The following is a 7542-nucleotide window of genomic DNA, read 5'->3' on the forward strand; positions in this document are numbered from 1 at the left end:
CTTAGTAGCCTGTCTCTTAGACATAGAGGATACTGAAAGGTATAAGGTTAGGTAAAAAAGTTAGTTTAGATACCAGTAGGGCCTGTGGTCTTTGGCTTTCTATTCTTTCCACAGCTGCTCAGACTGACTCTTTCCTTGACTTTATAACTATGGTTCCCACCCTTCCTGCAAACTCTGCTTCCTGATAGAGTCCTAATTTCACCCTCTTCTTCCCTGGTGGGTACTGCCTCTCTTGTGGGGGGTTGGCATAAGGAGATCCTAGGAACTATTAGTGTAACTAATTGAGAACTATTGTTTCCATTGCCTACTCTAGGAACATTGCTTCCCCCTGTGCACGATTAACTTTAATCAAATATTGTTTTCACCTATTTCTGCCCCAAAAGAGAGTCCTTTATTCCATTTCCTTGTCACTGCTCAGGGAGGGCAGCGATTCCACTGTGTAGGAGTGTTCAAATCAGTGAGCATCCCATAGACTTTTAGCGTTAGAAGGGACTTTAGAGTTTACCCCCCATCAGAACAGGAACACATTTTAGGACATCACTGAAAAGGGAATTATCCTGCTGATGCTTAATGTTTCTAGTTACAGGGGATCCCATTTCATTGTTGGATGACTCAAGTCTTTAGAAATGTTTATTAAAATTCTATCACTTTTTGAGTACTTAACTTATACATACATAAAAAAACACTAAATTGTACACTTTAAAATGATGACTTTTATGTTATGTGAATTATATCTCAATTTTTTAAAATGAAGTAAGCAAAGATTATCTTAAACCAAGAACCAACATTATGTTTCAAAGAAAAGCACTGTAGTCATTCTCCATTGAGAAAGAAAAATGTTTTAAAAATAAATGTCAAAAAATAATTTTGTATTATATATCTTGTCATAAGAAATATGGCATAAATATTTGGAAAGAACTAAAACTACTATTTTTTAGACACAGCTGTATACCTAGAAACCCCAAAGGAGTCAATTAGAATTAGAGATAGATAACAAAGGACTTCCATTAAGTACAAATAGAAAAAAAGAGGGCTGGAGACAGACACCTGGGAAACAGGAACACTTAAGGGATAGGAGGAGGAAGAGGAGCCAGCAAAGAAGCCTGAGAAGGAAGAGCTGAAGAGACAGAAGGATAATCATTCTAGAGTAATGTCATTAGGGCCAAGATAGAATTTTTTTCTTTTTATTAATTTTTAAATTTATTGCCCTAGCTGGTTAGAGCTTCGGCCCTCAGACTAAGGGTCCTGGGTTTGATTCTGGCCAAGGGTACATACCTTGGTTGCAGGCTCAATCCCTAGCCCCCCCCGGGTCAGGAGGCAACCAATCTATGTGTCACCCTCACATCAGTGTTTCTCTCTCTCCCTCTCCCTTGCACTCTCTCTGAAAAACAATGAAAAAAAAAATCAGGTGAGGATTAAGAAACATTTAAAAAAATTATTTATTAATTTTAGAGAGGAAGGAAGAGAGAGAGAAATATCATTTTGATGTTCCATTTATTGATGCATTCATTGGTTGCTGCTTGTATGTGCCCTGACCAAGGATCAAACCAATAACTTTGGCATATCGGGACAATAACCAACTGAGCTACCTGGCCAGGGCCCCAAGATAGAATTTCAAAAAAGGGATGGTCCAGTAAGATCTGTATTGGAGCATCCATTGAACCTGGCAATCAGAATACAGTAAACTATAAGAAAGCATTATATAATAAATCTTACATTTACTATCCACAAGTAGTTGCTCTTTGAGTAGCTTTACTCAAAGTGTGGTCTGAGAACTAGCAGAATTGGCTTCACCTGGTAACTTGTTAGATGGCAGAATCTCGGGTCCCATTGAATCAGGTTTTTTACATATGCTTATTAAAGTTTCAAACTGTTTTATAGGTATTTGATGACTGACCCCCTCCGGACTTTCTGTAGCTGACCTCCTCAAATTAGTGGTCTATGCAGGCTGCCTCATTCTTTACCTTCTTCCTTAATGAAAATGATCTGGTTTCAATGCTACTCAAATGGAAGTTTATTCAACAAATATATGCTGAGTTCCTGTGTTCTAGACACTGATCTAAGCATTTGGATGCATCAATGAACAAACAAGACAGAAATCCTTGCCACCCTAAGTAGTCCTTCATAAGATCACCAAATAATAAATGATAACTTCCATGAAGACCGATTTTACCTCCTCATATTTCCCTCCAAATTACATATCCTTTCAGCAGCCCAGGGCCATGTGAAAGCAGCTGCTCAAAAACAAAAACAAAAAACCTTTTCAGACTAAATACAAATATTCTGAAGTCTAAGGATCAAGCCCCACTAGCAGTGAGTTCATTACTCCTCTGGCTTCCATTTTATCCTTGCCCTATCTTTGCTATAGCTCTCACCACTATTCTTAAGGAAGGGATTCAAGCTCTATGCCAGGTAACTCAGGGTTCCTCAGGAGCATTTTGGAAGGGAAGTCAGGATTTAGATATTGTGATGTAACCAAAGATAAAATTTTCACATAAGGTTTATCTTGAGATTGGAACATAGTTTCTTCCTTTGATCTCCAATTATTACATCTTCAAATACCATCCTGGAACTTAAACCAATGTGTTTGTTCTTGGAAATAAACATAAAAATATTAGTATTTGTTTTATTACAGCATAAGGTATATAAAAACAATGCAAGAAGGAAAGAAATTTTATAACTATGGCTTCTACCATAACAACTTTAACTTTTATTAATGTTCAACATGGATTATTGGTTATGAATCTGTTAATTTATCTTTATTATAATGTATCCATATGTTATCACTGCTCCTTAATATGAAAGTTTAAAATTTTTAAAATACTCATTTACTTACTTTATTTCCAAAGGTTTAAAACCTCAGAAAACTCCTATGTCTCTTTCCACCTCACATCTTGAGACCTTGTACCAGTCAGCCAGACCCCTGGTGTCCAAAAAGGGATTTAGTTCTTTCAACAAATTTTTTAACGTTCAGTTTTGAGGATAGAGTGACTATTCAGTATGTGAATGTAAGCATTTTTTAATACCGCTTTTGAGAGAGCTCTGTTTTTACCACAATAAAGAGAACTCTCCACAATGTTTGCATTTGTATTTTTCCTATTTGTTTGGCTTAAAGTGAGGTGAACATTTAAAATTTTTTATTTTGAAATAATTTGATCACAGACGAGTTCGAAAAATAATTTCTATGCACCTGCCACCCAACTTTCTCTAATATTAATATCTTACATAACCCCAATATAATGACCAAAACTAATAAATGAACATTGGTAAAACACTATTAGTGGAAGTACAGACTTCATTAGGATTTCACCTGCTTTTCCCCTAACGTTCTTTTCTGTTCTAGGACCTACTATAGGATACAACATTGCATTTAGTTGTTATTTCTCCTTGGGCTCCTCTGGCTGTAACAGTTTCCTTAGTCTTCCCTTATCTTTTACAACCTTGACATGTTTGAAGAGTTCTGGTTAGGTATTTTGTAGAATGTCCCTCGATTTGGGCTCATCTGATGTTTTCTCATGATTATATATATATATATATATATTTTTTTAATATATCTTTATTGATTTCAGGGAGGGGAAAGGAGAGGGGGAGAGAGAGATAGAAACATCAATGATGAGAGTCATTGATCGAGCCCGCAACCCGGGCATGTGCCCTGACTGGGAATCGAACCCCAATCACCTGGATCCTAGGTTGATGCTCAACTGCTGAGCCACAACCAGCCTGGCTCATGATTATATTGCAATCATGAATTTTTAGAAGAATACCATGAGGTGAAGTGCCCCTCTCAGCACATCCTATCAGGTGGTATATAATAGTGATACGTCTTATAACTGGTGATGTTAACCTTGATCCCTTAGTTAAGGTGATGTCAACCAGGTTTTTCCACTGTGAAGTTAACTATTTTTCCCTTTCTTATTAATATATACTTGGGAGGAGACACTGTGAGGTTATGCAAATATCTTATTTCTCCTTACACTTTTCCCCACTAATTTTAGCACTCATTGTTGGGTCTTGTTTGTAGTAATTACTGTAGCATTCTATTTCTCTCATACCTCCCACATTTATTAATTGGGATTTTTTTGTAAAGAACTGTCGCTTCTCTGAAGTGAATATTTAAAATCTTTAGGTGGAAGCAGAAGGCATATCACCATGGTACAGTTCTTAAGCCTTATAATATGGGCCAGCAGTGTGCAGAGTAGAATTAATATTTTATTTTATTTTATTGATTTTAGAGAGAGAGGAAGGGAGAGAGAGAGAGAGAGAGGGAGAGAAACATCAATTTGTTGTTCCATTTATTTATGCATTCATTGGTTGATTTTTGTATGTGCCCTGACTGGGGATCAAACCCACAACCTTGGCATATCAAGACAATGCCATCTGAGCTACTTGGCCAGGGCTAGAAATAATTTATTTACTTACAAAAGTTGAATACTATGTACCACTAACTGTTAGGCACTTGAGGTACAACAGGGTGTATGTAGTCTCTGCTTGAGAGCTTATAATATAGTCTAGTGTAGGATGATATTTATGTTTTAGTATTGAAAACTAGCTAGATTCTTCTGAGCAGCATATGACCTTACAAAAGCCTTTATAGGACCAAATAAGAACACTTATCCGACTGACCTATCTCCCTATTTTTCATCTTCTCTTCAATGAGTACAGACTGTACCTCCTCCCCTCCATGTCTGTGTCTATCCCTCAACACCTCTAATTTGAGGTCTTCACTGCTTTACTTCCTCCACTCCAATCTCACACAAGTTTTTCTTGTTAGCCAACCATAACCTGGAACCATACAGGGAAAGGAATTCTGGGAAATTTGTTCTAGTTTAACTAAACTGATAAAAGTTCAAACCCACCACAGCTCATTTTGACCACTGCACTTTCGTTGAAATGGTCTTCTTTGGCTTCATGACACCAACCTCTCAAGTGTTCCATTGGATTGCTTCCCTTCCACTTTTTTGCTAGCCATCTTTCCCCGCACTGGTCCTGTGTGGAGAAGGCCTGGGGAGGGGGGTGATGTGGGGTGGAGAGGATCAATGCGGGGGAAATGGGGGACATCTGTAATACTTTCAACAATAAAGATAAATCTTAAAAAAAGAAGGAAAAAAGACAAATAAATGGAAAGCTATTTTGTATTCAGAACAAACAAGCAAATAAATGTGTGGTCCTCAGCCATTTTTGCTTCATACTTTACAAACTCTAACTAGTTTCATCCACGTTTATGGTTTTAATTACTATCTGTACACTAATGCCTTCCAATTCTATTTCAGCCCAGACCTCTCTTAGAAACTCCAGGGGAAATAATTCAGTTGTCTGTCCTCAGGCACTTTATTTGTACTATGACCAAAACTGAACTCATTACTGTTCTTAAACCTGCACTTTCTCTTCTAATCCCAATGAGAACTGACAAGTAATTTCCCTCAGTTGGGAGAGTCCTCAATCATCCCTTCTCTGCTTAACTAGTCCCATATTTTTTTCTGAAGGTCTTTCACTTAAGGCACAGCTTCTTGTGCCAATTTTTGTATTGATTAAGATTCATTTAGTTATTTAAAAAAATTCATTTTGATTTAGCTTAATCATAGTAGTAGGAACATTTAGTGGATCTATACAAGTGCCTGACACATCATAGGCACTTTATAATATGAGGGAATAAACAATAGGATGGATGGGTAATATTTATTTTATAGATGAGTGAATTACAGAAATTTCTCCTGATTATAGAGCTAATATATGATATAATAAGAACCTAGACTTCAGAGGTCTAATATAAAAATGAAAACATAATTTAAAAGTGTCTTAATTAGGAGAATCAAAGACTGTACTTCAAGAACAAATTAACCCTGGAACATCAGAGGTTCAACACAAGAAAGGCTCATTTCTCACTCATGAAGATTCCAGTATTGGCTGGACAATGCTTCAAGGCAACTACTGTTCTTGTTATTCTCAGTAGTTATTTCTATAACGTGGCTGCAAACACTGAATTAGCAAATACTGAACTATTGCTCCTAGGGGAAATACAGGACTAGATTCCTTCTGGCCTCTGGTCACAACATTTTCACCAACCAACAGATACATAGCCTTGTCTTATGTATTGTGTTTTATGTAAAGTGTTTCTTTTTAAAGACACTTTATTTAATATATGTTGTTAATTCATTAGCATTGACCTCTCTGCTGCCTCCTGCATGCCCCCTACTGGGGATCAAGCCTGCAACCTGGGCATGTACCCTGACTGGGAATCGAACCTTGATCTCCTGGATCATATAGGTCAATGCTCAACCACTGAGCCACGCCGGCCAGGCAGTGCTAAGTACTTTAAATGCATTACTTAAATTAATTCTCACAACTCTATACTAGTATTTCTCCTTTTTACAGAAAAGAACACTGTAACAGAGAGAGGGTCTGAAACTTCCCAGGACACACAGCTAGTAAATGCTGGATCCAGGATTTGAATCTAGGCCATCTCATTTTTTGCTACTGTATTAGAAAAGAAGGATAATTTATTATAAGAGAGGTTTTGTAGAACCAAGTGCAGAAATTCAGGTGGACTGCAGGATGGGCTGGAATCAGGAGCTAGAGAGCTGTTGGGAACTCAGGCAATATTCTTCCTCTGATTATCCTCTCTGCTTTTCAGACTAGGTGTGGTACCTTTGATGAGAAAAGGGGAAATATTGGTAAAGTGATGCAATAGATCATTTCACTGGTCTCAACTTTTGGCTTGCCTTGGAAAATCCCAGCACTGCCCTCAACTCCTTTTGTGGCCTGGGCCAACTCATTCAATTTCTTTGGGCATTAATTTCCTCATTTTTAAAATGAGAAGGTTTTACTGGAGGATTCCTCAGGTCCCTTCCAGCTCTAAAATTCTGTGTTCCTAAGTGAACCTTCTAGGGCAGAAGCTCATTAATAATGGATTTGAAGGTGTGGGTTTGGGGAATAGAATAGAGGAGGGTTCTAAGGAAAGAGGGACAGAATGATGATTTGAATAGAACCTCAGTGTTGAGTTACTATTTAAAGCTGGTATCAGGTAAAGACTTTTGGGGATATATAAATGGGGGACAGAAAAGACTTCTCATTCCGACACACCACACCAGGCCAGATTATTTTGAACGAGAACTCTGATCTATGAGCAGTTCTGCCTCTCTCTCTGGGGATGGGGGGATAGCCCCTTCACAGTGGTTTAATCTGGTTTATCTCTTTTCTCAGCCCAGAATTTTGTATAGGGGTTTTACTTAGGTCACAGTAAGAGAGGCACTGGGCAAACCCAAACGTTTGAATGGACTAATGGGCAAGTCCCAGACAACTGACAGGGTCTATATTCTTATCCATAAGATGAGAGATTTGGTCTGTGTGCTCTCTGAAGTCTGGCCCAGCTCTAAGCATTTTGTGGTTCTGGGTACTGAATCAAAAGCTGATCTCCTCTTCTTGAATGCTCCATCCTTGGACCAGAACTTTGCCTTCATTCTTCTCTGTTACACCTGGTTTTGGACTTCCTTTCTCCTGGGCCCCTTTTCTTCCTCAGTTCCTTCAGCTCTTACTTGCTTTCTA

The sequence above is a fragment of the Miniopterus natalensis genome, chromosome 1 (assembly GCF_054644295.1).
Source record: "Miniopterus natalensis isolate mMinNat1 chromosome 1, mMinNat1.hap1, whole genome shotgun sequence".
Taxonomy (NCBI): domain Eukaryota; kingdom Metazoa; phylum Chordata; class Mammalia; order Chiroptera; family Miniopteridae; genus Miniopterus; species Miniopterus natalensis.